Source organism: Macaca thibetana, chromosome 20 (assembly GCF_024542745.1).
Source record: "Macaca thibetana thibetana isolate TM-01 chromosome 20, ASM2454274v1, whole genome shotgun sequence".
Classification (NCBI taxonomy): domain Eukaryota; kingdom Metazoa; phylum Chordata; class Mammalia; order Primates; family Cercopithecidae; genus Macaca; species Macaca thibetana.
In genome coordinates this window covers 65,457,602-65,471,079 of record NC_065597.1, presented here as the reverse complement: position 1 = coordinate 65,471,079, position 13,478 = coordinate 65,457,602, and the positions used below count along the sequence as shown (strand labels likewise).

Genomic DNA, 13,478 nt, shown 5'->3' with positions numbered 1-13,478 from the left:
ATTTTCTCCCTTGTAACATCTATTATGATCCAGAATTGCCTAGTCAATTTATTTACTCATTTATTATCCATATCTCTCCCCTGGATTTAAGCTCCATGAAATCACAGACTCCATCTAGCTCATGACTGTCGATTCCCAGCAACTAGCATAGCATCAGGCACACAGCAGATGCTCAAAACTCCTGTTGCTGAATGAACAAATGAATGGATGAATGAATGAATTGCCCTTACCTAGACGCTTCTCACCTTAGCCTTCCCAAAGTTTCTCCGTATCCCTGCTTTGCAAAAAAGGAAACTGAACCCTATGGGGTGGAAATGACCCAAAGTCACAGGGCAGTGGCTGGTACACAGGTCTGCCTGGCTCAAAACTCCACTTGTCACCCCTTCCCAGGAAGCTGTAGACAGAAGCACCAAAAAGGGGTTAAGGGCAGGAGCTTTGGGTCTGTCCAGCCCAAGTTCCATTCTAGTACTCCTTGATCAAGTCACTTAACCTGAGGCTCAGTTTCCTCATCCACAACATGACGATAATACCACAAACATGTTCTTCATCAGAGTGAGAGTCTCAGGACAATTAAGCCTACTTTGCACAGTGCTGGGCACAGAGCAGGTCCTCAATAAATGGCCGCTGTTATTCATTACTACTTATACTGCAAGCTTTTCTTTTTTTTTTTTTTTTTTTTTTTTTTTTTTTTGAGACGGAGTCTCGCTCTGTCGCCCAGGCTGGAGTGCAGTGGCCGGATCTCAGCTCACTGCAAGCTCCGCCTCCCGGGTTTACGCCATTCTCCTGCCTCAGCCTCCCGAGTAGCTGGGACTACAGGCGCCCGCCACCTCGCCCGGCTAGTTTTTTGTATTTTTTTTAGTAAAGACGAGGTTTCACCGTGTTAACCAGGATGGTCTCGATCTTCTGACCTCGTGATCCGCCCGTCTCGGCCTCCCAAAGTGCTGGGATTACAGGCTTGAGCCACCGCGCCCGGCTCGCTTTTCATTTTTTAAAATTATTTTTAGTAGAGACAGGGTCTCACAATGTTGCCCAGGCTGGCCTCGAACTCCAGAGCTCAAGCGATCCTTCCGCTTGTGCCTCTCAAATCACTGGGATCACAGGCGTGCGCCACCATGCCAGGCGTACCAGGTCCTTTCCAAAAACCACACGGGGCTGGCCTGTTTGCCCAGCTCACCATTTTCTCTCTCATTTCACTCCCTCCTTCTCTCTGCCAATTCCAAAGAGAAGCATCCCAGCCCCCAAGTGAACCCCTTGCGCTCTGTTCCACTCCCCCCAGGCGGAGCCCACGCGTGGGGTCTTGTGCACGTGGTCCCGCGGCAGCCCATAGCCCTCTGCTCTCCGTTTCAGACTGTGCACCCTGGCTGTCCGCACTCCCCGGGCCTCAGTCCTCCCCAGACGCCCCCTCCACCCACCTGCATGCCTGTGGCACGAGTGGGCACACGTGTTCCCGTCGCATGTGGAGCCCGCACCTGTGGGAGGAGAGCCAGCCCGGGCTGCCGCGGCGGCTGAATCAGGACAGCAAATCTCGCCACCCCCTCACTCCTTAATCCGTTGCAATCTGGCTTCCTCCCTACGCTGCCCAAACCTGCCCAAGCCGGGGTCGCTGACGATTCCCACGCACCAAGTCCAGCATCCTTTCTACGGTCTAGTCCGTGTGTGTCGCTTGGGAACGTTTGATTTTGATGACCACCACCCCAGCAGCACTCCCTCCGCTAACTCCCTCCTCCTCGAACCCTGCCTGCTCCCCTCCGTGCCTTCCCCGCTCCATTGTGTGCCCTTCCTGTTCAGATTCTCTCACTCCCACATTCTTCCGCCCAATGAGCATTTATGGAGCTCCTGCCCTGTGACATGAAGACGAAGGAGCAGGAGGACCCTGAAGGAGATGGTGAGCTTCTACAGTGGGGGCTCTTACTGCAGCATCGCTGGCCTGTGATCCGTTCCCAGCTCCTGGCCAGGCTCAGTGGCTCAGCCGATAATCTCAGCACTTTGGGAAGTTGAGGCAGGACTGCTTGAGCCCAGGAGTTCAACACCAACCTTTAAATTTTTTATCTTTAAATTTCATTAAATTAAATTTCATTTAAATACAAAAAACTCCTGGGCTTAAGCAATCCAGGAGGCCAGTTGGCCCTGCTCATTTCGTTTAAATTTTTCGTAGAGATGGGTCTTGCTGCGAGACCCTAAACCTAACCTAACCCTAACCCTACCTCTTGCTGCAAGACCCCATCTCTACAAAAAATTTAAATGAAATTAGCCGGGCATGGTGTCAGCTGTGGTCCAAACTACTTGGGAGGCTGAGGCAGGAGGATCACTTGAGTCCAGGAGTTTGATACGAGCCTGGGAACATAGCGAGACCCCTGTCTCTATGAAAAACTGTAAATGAAATTAGCATGGCGTGGTGGCCTCGCCTGTAGTCCTGGCTTCTCAGGAGGCTGAGGTGGAAGGATGGTTTGAGCCTGGGAATTCAAGGCTGCAGTGAGCTATGATCTCACCACTGCATTTCAGCCTGGCTGACAGAGTGAGATCCTGTCTCTAAAAATGAAAGTTTTTTTTTTTTTTTTTAATCCTGGTTCTGCCGCCTTGCTAGCTGTGTGTCTTTGGGCAGATAGCTTACCCTCACTGGGTCTCAGTTACCCCTTGTGAAAGGAGGATCACTGTGGGATTTGCATGAATGCTTGTGAAGTGTTTAGCACTGTGACTTGCATGACTGCCTCACCCTACTACTCTGTTTTCTGCACAGTAGCCAGAATGATCTTGAAACATAAATCAGATCTTGGCAACTGCTCACCTAAAACCTCTCTTAAGGTTTCTCGTTGCCCTTAGCATAAAATCGAGGCTCTACACGATGTTTACAAGACCCTGGCGACACTCTGACCTCATGTTGGGTTACGCTTCCCTTGGTTCAGAAATCCCAGCCACCCTGGCTTTCTTTAATATTAAATTTCATTTTAAATCATTAAAATATAAAGAGTAAATTATTTAATGTACTAAATTAAATAATTTAATTTAAAATTTAATATCGAATACCTCAAGCTCGTTTCTACACCAGGACTACTGCGGTGCTACTCCCTCCACTTGGAATGCGGAGACCTGCCTTCTCTCCATCAACTACGTGCCCCCCGGGTTTTCTCTCCTTTCCATCCTTCAGGTCTCAGCTTCAATGCCACCTCCTCAGGCCTTCCCTGACCACAGGGAGCAGATACTGTCGATGTCCCACTCAGATCCTTGTCACCAGGCCAGTGGACCCACACCCAACTGCTGCGGGTATCAGCTGCTTAGGGCTCATACCTGAAACCTTCTCTAAAGGATTATCTACCTGGCTTCCCTGACTCTCCTTTCACTTTGGGCAGCCCCTCAATAAACCACTGGCACAAGAGTTGCCATCTCAGACTGCCTCTAGGGAACTGAACTTAGGATACATTTTTTTTTCTTTATCTTGGTTTCTTTCACAGCAGTTATTATTATTATTATTATTATTGTTATTATTATTTTAACACAGGGTCTCACCAGGTGCAGTGGCTCACTCCTGTAATCCCAGCACTTTGGGAGGTCAAAGTGGGAGGATCACTTGAAGTCAGGAGTTCGAGACCAGACTGGCCAACATGGTGAAACCCTGTCTCTACTAAAAATACAGAAATTAGCTGGGCATGGTGGCAGGTGCCTGTGATCCCAACTACTCGGAAGACTGGGGCAGGAGAATCTCTCGAACCCGGGAAGCGGAGGTTGCAGTGAGCCGAGGTCACGCCACTGCACTGCAGCCTGGGCGACAGACTGAGACTCTGTCTCAAAAAAAAAAAAAAAAAAAAAAAAAAAAAAGGATCTCATACTGTCATCCAGTTTGGAGTGCAGTGGCACAATCATGGCTCACTGCAGCCTCGAACCCTGGACTCAAAGGATTTTCCCACCTCAGAAGACTCATGACTACAGGTGCAGGACACCATACCTGGCTAACTTTTTTATTTTATTTTATTTTTTTATTTTATTTATTTTATTTTTATTTTTTTATTTTATTTTATTTTATTTTATTTATTTTTTGACACAGAGTCTTGCACACCCAGGCTGGAGTGCAGTGGCACAATCTCAGCTCACTGCAACCTCTGCCTCCTGGTTTCAAGTAATCCTCCCACCTTAGCCTGCAGGCATATACCACCATGCCTGGCTACTTTTTTTTTTTTTTTTTTCTTTTTTGAGATGGAATCTCGCTGTGTTGCACAGGCTGGAGTGCAGTAGCACGATCTCGGCTCACTGCAACCTCAGCCTCCCGGGTTCAAGCAATTCTCCTGTCTCAGCCTCCCAAGTAGCTGGAACTACAGGCACACACCACCACGCCCGGCTAATTTTTTGTATTTTAGTAGAGACGGGGTTTCACAGTGTTGCCCAGGCTGGTCTTGAACTTCTGAGCTCAGGCAATCCACCCGCCTCAGCCTCCCAAAGTGCTAGGATTACAGGCGTGAGCCATTGCACCCAGCCAATATTTTTCATTTTTTAGCGAGGTCTATGTTGCCCATGCTGGTCTCAAACCCCCGGCCTCAAGTAATCCTCCCACCTCGGCCTTCCAAAGTGTTGGGATTACAGGTGTGAGCCACTGCACCCAGTCATTATTAGTTTTGGAAAATGTTTGGGACATTTTTTTCCCCTCTCTCCCTCACTACAGGGGAAGTTCCATGAGGGCAAGAATGGCATCTGTTTAATCCATCACTTCACCCGCTCACTTGGCATGGGGGCCTGCACGTAGGAGATGCCGGAAGAACTATTTCTTGAATTCAGGAAATGAGGCATCATGTGTTTCCAGGGATTCCTCTCTAGTTTCCCCTCTTTTGACCTTCTTCTCAGTCCACTCTTAGATGATCCTCTTAGGATCTCAAACTCAGTGGGTCCTAGTGTTGATTCATCATCCACTCTCGGGAGAGGAGCTCTCCCCTGCCTTCTTTAACTCTGGCAGTAGCACCAGCCTTCTGGTGCCAAGGCTAGAACTCTGAGTGCCATGTCTGACTCATCCATCACAGCCATCCCCATAGCTAGTCAGTGCCTGGACCTGTCCAAGACGTGTTGACATTGTCTCATTCTCTCCTCTCCCCAAAGCTCCATGCTCACAGCCTTGAAGCCAGCCCAAGCCCTGGTTTCCTCATTCCCAAGTTGCTGCAAGAACTCTTAATAGGAACTCCCCACATCTAGCCTTCACCTCTGCTGCACCCATCTTGCACCAATCTGCTGGACTAATACCACCAACACTCACCAGGAATCACCTCCCTCCCTCTGGCAAAAACCCTAGGAATCCCACAGAGCCACTTCCCAATGCCTTGCCTAACCTGGCATTCAAAGCCTCCAATGATAAATCCTCGAGCCACCTCTTCCAACCTTGTCATTAATACTACGAATGATCAGGGAACGCTTCTTATAGGTGACATTTCAGCTAGATCTGAAAAAGAAAGAGCAACAATACAGAGTGGTTTTCAGATGTTAGGGCACTTCAGAACCCATTGGGAATGTAAAAATATGTGCAAATTCCTGAGCTTCATCTTAGATCTATTGTGTTGAAATACAGTGGTGGAGATTGTTTGCTTGCTTGTTTGTTTATTGGTTTTTAGCAATCCCTCCAGGACATTTTGTAGTCAGGCTTAGAAGCCACAGGTGGAGGGACAGACACACAGATGGATGAACAGAGAGACACAAATTAGTAAGTTATAACCTAACCATAAATTCCGGGGCTGAAAACACAAAAGACTCTGCCATTCACTTTTGCTGGGAGAATCAGAAAGATGTCCAGGAGAAGAGGGTCTTTAAGCATCGTCTGAAGAGGTGAGCAGGGCTTGCAAAGCAAAAGAAGAATGGTCCTCATTAATATAGTGGAGAGTAAAAAAAAAAAAGAAGTCTGTACCCAATGTAGAAGCTGGGGGAAAAAAAAAGAATAGAATGGAGAAAGTCCCAGGTTGAGAGGGCAGCTCCTGTGAGAGGTCCTGGGCTGCGGCCAGTAGGTGACCACCAACGGGAGGCAGTGACTATATCGGGGTGCAGAGGGGCCACAGGGAGATGCGGCTGAGGTTGGAGTTGGGGCAGGTGAGGGGGAAGGGCTTTGTGGGGTATCTGAGGAAGATGAAGTTTCTCCTGAGGCCACTAGAAGGCGCCAGAGGCCAAGTGGGGGGACTGGCTCAGTAACTTCCCTCTGCCGAAAACAGCCCTGAGCAGGGTTAGCAAGGATGTGGCCATAGCAATAAAGAGCTTATAAGGAAATGAAAAGGTCTGATGAGGGCCATAAGGATAATTTATACCCTTTCTGTAGCATGCCTCTTGCTTGTATTAGAATTCATGTATGCCTTTGTCCCGTCTCCCTACTGAATTGTGAGGTACTCATAGAACTAAAACCCATATAATGTATTCGCTGAAGCAGGGCTTCTCAACCTTGGAACTGTTGACATTTGGGATGAATAATTCTGTGTTATGGGAGGTTGTTCTGGGCATGTTAGGGTGTTTAGCAGCGTCCCTGGTTTCTACCCACATGATGCCAATGGCACTTCCATCTCAACTAGTGACAAGCAAAAATGTCTCCTGACATTGCCAACTGTCCTGTGGGGAGCAAAATCACCCTCAGTGGCAAACCATTGGATTAAAGGGGTTCTGCAGGCTCTAGCAGGATCCAAATCTCGGCTCTGCCACTTCCCAACTGGGTGATTTTGGGCAGACTACGTCACTCCTCTGTGCCTCCATTTTCTCATATATCAAGAAGGGATTTTTTAAAAGTATTGACATCACCATCAGTGTAAGAATTAAACACAGCGATCCAGCCAGGCACAGTGGTGCATGCCTGTAATCCCAGCCCTTTGGGAGGCTGAGGCAGGAGGACTGCTTAAGCCCAGGAGTATTAGACCAGCCTGAGCTACATAGCAAGACCCTATCTCTATAGAAAACAAACAAAAAAAATATTAGCCAAGTGTGGTGGTGCACCTGTAATCCCAGCTACACATGAGGCTGAGGTGGGAGGATTGCTTGAGCCAGGAGCTCAAGGTTACAGTGAGCTATGATCATTCACTGCACTCTAGCCTGGGCAACAGAGGAAGCCCTTGTCTCTAAAAATAGAAATAATAAATTAATAAATAATAAAAATAAATACAAGGCTGGGCCCAGTGGCTCACGCCTGTAATCCCAGCACTTTGAGAGGCCGAGGCGGGAGGATCACCTGAGGTCAGGAGTTTGAGACCAGCCTGGTCAACATGCTGAAACCTGTCTCTACTAAAAATGTAAAAGTTAGCTGGGCATGGTGGCGGGTCCCTGTAATCCCAGCTGCTCAGGAGGCTGAAGCACAAGAATTGCTTGAAACCAGGAGCTAGATGCAGTGAGCCAAAATCGTGCCACTACACTCCAGCCTGGTGACAGAGCAAGACTCTGTCTCAAAAAATAAAAATAAATAATAAAGACAATGACACATGCGAAGGCCACAAGGTAAACACTCACTGAACACCAGGCCTCTGAGGACACAAGGGATAGTAATGGTTACGGTATCCTCAGTGTCAGCAACTACAGCCTAATTCAAGAATTCCCCAAAGATGTGTTCCAAGGAATACTGAACTCAAAAAGTATTTTTATTTAAAAAGGTTTTCAGGCCAGAAAATGCAGGACACCCAATTCCTTTTTGAGCAAATTAGGTACATTCAGTTAATTAAGACTCTGAGAAGGCCTGCAGTCATCATTATCAGATTTTAAGCTCTGGGAAATGAGGAGTCAAATCTAGCTCATTACAGTATCCCCCTTCCTAGCATAATGCTGAGGAGCACTCAATAAAAATGTGATAAATTGTGGGCCGAGGATTACCCAGGTGCCGACGCAAGAGACTGAAGGCACACACAGTTTCAGTATAATAAAGAAAACAGTTCGAATAAGAATAGTTATAATACAAATTAGATATAGAGAGGATCATGGACATTATCGATCATTAGTATAGACATTATTAATCATTGGCCTTTAATATTACTGTTTGATTATTGATATAACAAAGGAATAACCGGCAGGTATAGGATCAGGTGCTGAAGGCACATTGTGAGAAGTGACCTGGAAGGCAAGAGGTGAGCCCTCTGTCATGCCTGCTTGACGGCTTCTTGGTCAAGCGGTAATGCCAGTGCCTGGGAAACCACCCGTTACTTCGCAGACTGTGAAAGGGAGTCTCCCTTTACTTGGAGGAGTCAGAGAACACTCTGCTCCACCAGCTTCTTGTGGGAGGCTGGATATTATGCAGGCCCGCAGTCATCCGAAGGCCTAAACCACTCCCTGTGGTGCTCTGCTTCAGTGGTCATGCTCCTTGTCCATTTTCATGTTCCTCCTGTACTCCTGGTTCCTCTTTGAAGTTCTTAGAAGATAGTAGTAGAAGAAACAGTGAAAGTCTCAAAGTCTGTGATCTTTCTGATAAGTGCATAGAAGAAAATGCTGATGTATGCTGCCTTCCCTCTCTGCTTCGGCTACCTAAAAGGGAAGGGCCCGCTGTCCCATGATCACGTGACTTGCTCAACCTTATCAATCACTTGGATGACTCACCCTCCTTACCCTGCCCCTTGTCTTGTATACAATAAATATCAGCACGCCCAGCCATTTGGGGCCACTACTGGTCTCTGCACCTTGGTGGTAGTAGTCTCCCGGGCCCAGCTGTTTCTCTCTTTATCTCTTTGTCTTATGTCTTTATTTCTTACGATCTCTCATCTCCACACACGGGGAGAACACCTGCTAAGCCCCGTAGGGCTGGACCCTACAATAAATGAATAAATTAACTGAATATTTATATGAGTGAACTTGTTAATTACAGAAGTCAGCTTAGCTGAGTTTAACCCAGTGTTTTCCAAGCTCTATGGACCACTGCACCACACAGATCCCAAGGACTGGAGCCGTACAGATGTGCTTTAGAAAAAAAGTAGAGACAAAAATAAAAAATAAAAAAATTATATATATATATACACACACACACACACACACTTTGGAAAATTTAACCCTTTCCCAGAATGGTACAGCAAAACTGAGTGACTGAGAAGCAAGGACAATGACAGGACACATTTCTGGGATATGAGTTTCACAGAGGTTTCATCTTCAGCTAACATTAATTTAAAACTTTTTTTTTAATCAGAGTCTCGTTCTGTTGCCCAGGCTGGAGTGCAGTGACTCGATCTTGGCCCACTACAACACCTGCCTCCCAGTTTCAAGCAATTCTCTTGCCTCAGCCTCCCCAGTAGCTGGGATTACAGGTGTATGCCACCACACCCAGCTAATTTTTGTGTTTTTAGTAGAGACAGGGTTTCACCATGTCCACCAGGCTGGTCTCGAACTCCTGACCTCAAGTGATCTGCCATCCTCAGCCTCCCAAAGTGCTAGGATTGCAGGCATAAGCCACCATGCCTGGCCTAATTTAAAACATTTAATTCAACTCCAAAATGAGCCCTAAGAGATGAAAAAGCGAAAGCATTCTTGGCCAAGTAGACTCTATTTTTTAAAAAGAAATATAGCAATCTCTGGTGCCATTTTGTGTGCAGTAAAGCAGTAAAGCAAACATCCCCCACAGAGGTGACTGTCACGTGCGTCCGTGTGAAGACAGTCCATCAAACAGGCTTTGTGTGAGCAACAAGGCTGATTATTTCAGCTGGGTGAGGGCAGGCTGAGTCCAAAAAGGAGTCAGCAAAGGATGGTGGGATTGTCATTAGTTCTTACAGGTTTAGGATAGGTGTACAAAGTATATTCTTAAGGGTGGGAAGAATATTACAAAGTACCTTCTTAAGGGTGGGGGAGAATCTATGTATCAGTTAAGGTGGTGCAGGAACAAATCACAATGGTGGAATGTCATCGGTGAAGGCTATTTTCACTTCTGTGGATCTTCAGTTGCTTCAGGCCATCTGGATGTATACATGCAGGTCACAGGGGATATGATAGCTTGGCTTGGGCTCAGAGGGTTAACAGTGACATCAATCTCACTCCTCACATCCAAAAAAATGTCTGTCACTGCAAAGGTTGTAGCTCCCACACCCCAAAAGATTAAATTTGTCTCAAGTCGTGATTCTATTCCATATGGATTGTATCCAATGATGCTTATGGCAAAAGTCAAGAAAATTGCCTATTGCAAACTCAATTCCAGTTTCTGATTTTTGAGGGATGTGTTTAGACTACTGCCCCCCTTGTTTGCATCTAAAATTTCCATCCGGATGAACGGTAAGCAAAATATGTCATTGTGGAAAAACATACTCAAGAGGCGCAAAAGACTTTTCGATAGCAATGGGGAAAGCCTTAGCCAAAATGAGGGCTTACATTTGCAATGTGCCCATTCCATGTCAGATACTCTTCTAGGTACTTCTCACATGCACACTCATCTAATTAGGGGGTGGATCTTATTATGATTCCTGTATTACAGATGAGCACATCGCAGCTCAGAGAGGTAGAGTGACTGGACCCTTGACACACGGCCGGTAAAGGTGGGAGTTGGCATTGGATTGGCCGGGCGCGGTGGCTCAAGCCTGTAATCCCAGCACTTTGGGAGGCCGAGACGGGCGGATCACGAGGTCGGGAGATCGAGACCATCCTGGTTAACACGGTGAAACCCCGTCTCTACTAAAAAATACAAAAAACTAGCCGGGCGAGGTGGCGGGCGCCTGTAGTCCCAGCTACTCGGGAGGCTGAGGCAGGAGAATGGCGTGAACCCGGGAGGCGGAGCTTGCAGTGAGCTGAGATCCGGCCACTGCACTCCAGCCTGGGTGACAGAGCGAGACTCCGTCTCAAAAAAAAAAAAAAAAAAAAAAAAAAAAAAAAAAAAAAAAAAAAAAAAAAAGGTGGGAGTTGGCATTGGATTATGCATAGTCTTAATGTCGTAACCGAGTGAGTTATAGACAAATGCCACACTCTGAGACTAATTCAGAAGTCCTTTATTGCCGGCGACCGAGAGATGGCTACAGTTCAAAAATTCTCTCAGCCTCAATGAAGGGGCTAGATTTCCTTTTATATCTTGGTTTAAAAAGGGGAGGGGGAGCCTAGCTGAAGCAATTTTACAGAAGCAGAACAGGCAAAAAGTTAAAAGACAAATGGTTACAGAAATAGTTACAGAAAAATAAACAGTTCTAGGTGCAGGGGTTTAAAGTATCACAAAGAGATAAATGCAAGGGCTTTGGGTACCATCAACCGAGCACGTTCCCAGGAGCTGCTGGTACAGCTTGCCTCAGTATCTTATCAGTAAGTGCATTCCTGGATGTGCTTGGAGTCAGCTTGCACCAGTTATGTCCTTAAGGGAGGGGGATAAGGGGCTGCAAGTGAACCAAAATGGTGCAAGAAACCAAAATGGAGTCTGTCCGGCTCTCTCAGTTACGTGAGAGTCAATCAGGTCAAAACAAGGTAGAGTATCACATTAACCCTACACTCCACAACCTCAACAATTTGCAGTAATCACCAATGCTACTTTTAAGACGTTTTAATATGCACTTTGGTTATCTATTTATAACTTTAATACTAACGTTAATTATCACGAGGCCAGTTGTGGTGGCTCATGCCTGTAGTTAACACAAAAATTAGCCAGGCATAGTGGCACACGCCCGTAGTCCCAGTTACTCGAGATGCTGAGCTAGGAGAATTGCTTGAACCCAAGAGGTGGAGGTTGCAGTGAGCCAAGGTTGCACCACTGCACTCCAGCCTGGGCGACAGACTGAGATTCCGTCTCAAAAAAATAAAATAAAAAGTAAAAAAATAAAGTGAATTATCTGGTAGAAGTATAGGAGGTATGGAGAGAAAAAGTGTCTACACCCAAGACACATTAGAGTCTTTCCTGAGGCACTTAACTCCTAGACCCTGGGACACTAAATGATATGAAAGGCAAGAAATAACTACCATTTAGCAATTCCATATTATTCCAAATATACCTCTTATTGCCTTTTTTCATGCTCCTTGTATTTACTGAAGAGGTTTAAAACAAAGAGTAAACTGCAATGCCAGCTCAACTTGCGTAATTCTAATGAATCAATTCCAAACAACATTCAGAACAGTAATATCCTCACCCTCACTTCCTCTAGGCCCACCCCTACTCCAAAAAAAGAGACTTGATCCCTTTACAAACACTGGATTAGGAACCTCACTTATAATATCTCGTTTAATCCCTAGCTTAAACTGAGAAGCAAATATATTAGTTCTTATCTTACAAATGAGGAGACTGAGGTTCATAGTGGTTCAGTGTCTTGCCCAAGGTCACATACCTAGTAAAGGACATGAAGAGGATTCTAAACCAGGTTTGTTTTCAAAATCTCCAGGTTCTGCTGCCTTCTGTATTTCAAGGTGGGTTTCACCAGAGAAATCCCCCAAACCCCAGAAGGAAAAACAAATAAACAACAACAAAAAAGACCAAAACGGTTATATTCCAATGTCCTTACAAGAACTGGAGGCCGGATGCCATGCTCACGCTTGTAATCCCAGCACTTCGGGAGGCCAAACAGGATGACTGCTTGAGCTCAGGAGTTCAAGACCAGCCTGGGCAACAGGCTGAAACCCTGTTTCTACCAAAAACACAAAAACTAGCTTGGTATGGTCATGCCCACCTGTAGTCCCAGCTATTTAGGAGGCTGAGGTGGGAGGACGGCTTGAGCCCAGGAGGCAGATGCTGTAGTGAGCTGAGATCGTGCTACTGCATTCCAGCCTGGACAACACAGTAAGACTCTGTCTCAAAAAAAAAAAAAAATTCATTTTAATGTTAAAAAAAGAACTGGAAATAGTATAAATGTTATTAAACTTGAGTGCTGCTAGTTGAGAACTCTGACCAATTAAATAGCTATTTCCTCTGTTCTGAGATGCATCCAGCCTGTTGATGAGATTGGCAGATCAGCGCTTTGAGCCATAATACTAAGATTCTCAGAAGAACAGAACAGATAATGGCACTTCACTATGGGTAGGGCTCAGCAGTGAGGCCAGCTCAGTCAGTCAGGGAGACCCTAACCCTGCGGCACTAGAGGAATTAAAGACACACACACACAGAAATATAGAGGTATGAAGTGGGAAATCAGGGGTCTCACAGTCTTCAGAGCTGAGAGCCTCGAACAGAGATTTACCCATGTATTTATTAACAGCAAGTCAGTCATTAGCCTGTTTCTATAGATATTAGATTAACTAAAAGTATCCCTGATGGGAAAGAAGGGATGGGCTGAAATAAAGGGATGAGTTGGGCTAGTTATGTGCAGCAGGAGCATGTCCTTAAGGCACAGATCGCTCATGCTATTGTTTGTGGTTTAAGAATGGCTTTAAGTGGTTTTCCACCCTGGGTGGGCCAGGTGTTCCTTGCCCTCATTCCGGTAAACCCACAGCCTTCCAGCGTGGGTGTCATGGCCATCATGAACATGGCACAGTGCTGCAGAGATTCATTTATGGCCAGTTTTGGGGCCAGTTTATGGCCAGATTTTGGGGGGCCTGTTCCCAACAGCCAACACTTGTAAGAATTGTGTTAATAGCGACATTTCTGGGATCCTCCCAGTCAACCAGTGCGACATGCA

The 13,478-nt window shown here is 46.3% G+C and overlaps 1 protein-coding gene across 1 annotated transcript in view; it reads left to right on the top strand.

Annotated features, from left to right (window-relative positions):
• The window catches only part of NUBP1 (NUBP iron-sulfur cluster assembly factor 1, cytosolic), a 612,258-nt gene that overhangs the window by 140,779 nt on the left and 458,001 nt on the right, over positions 1 to 13,478 (top strand). The gene's annotated exons all lie outside the window — the stretch shown is intronic.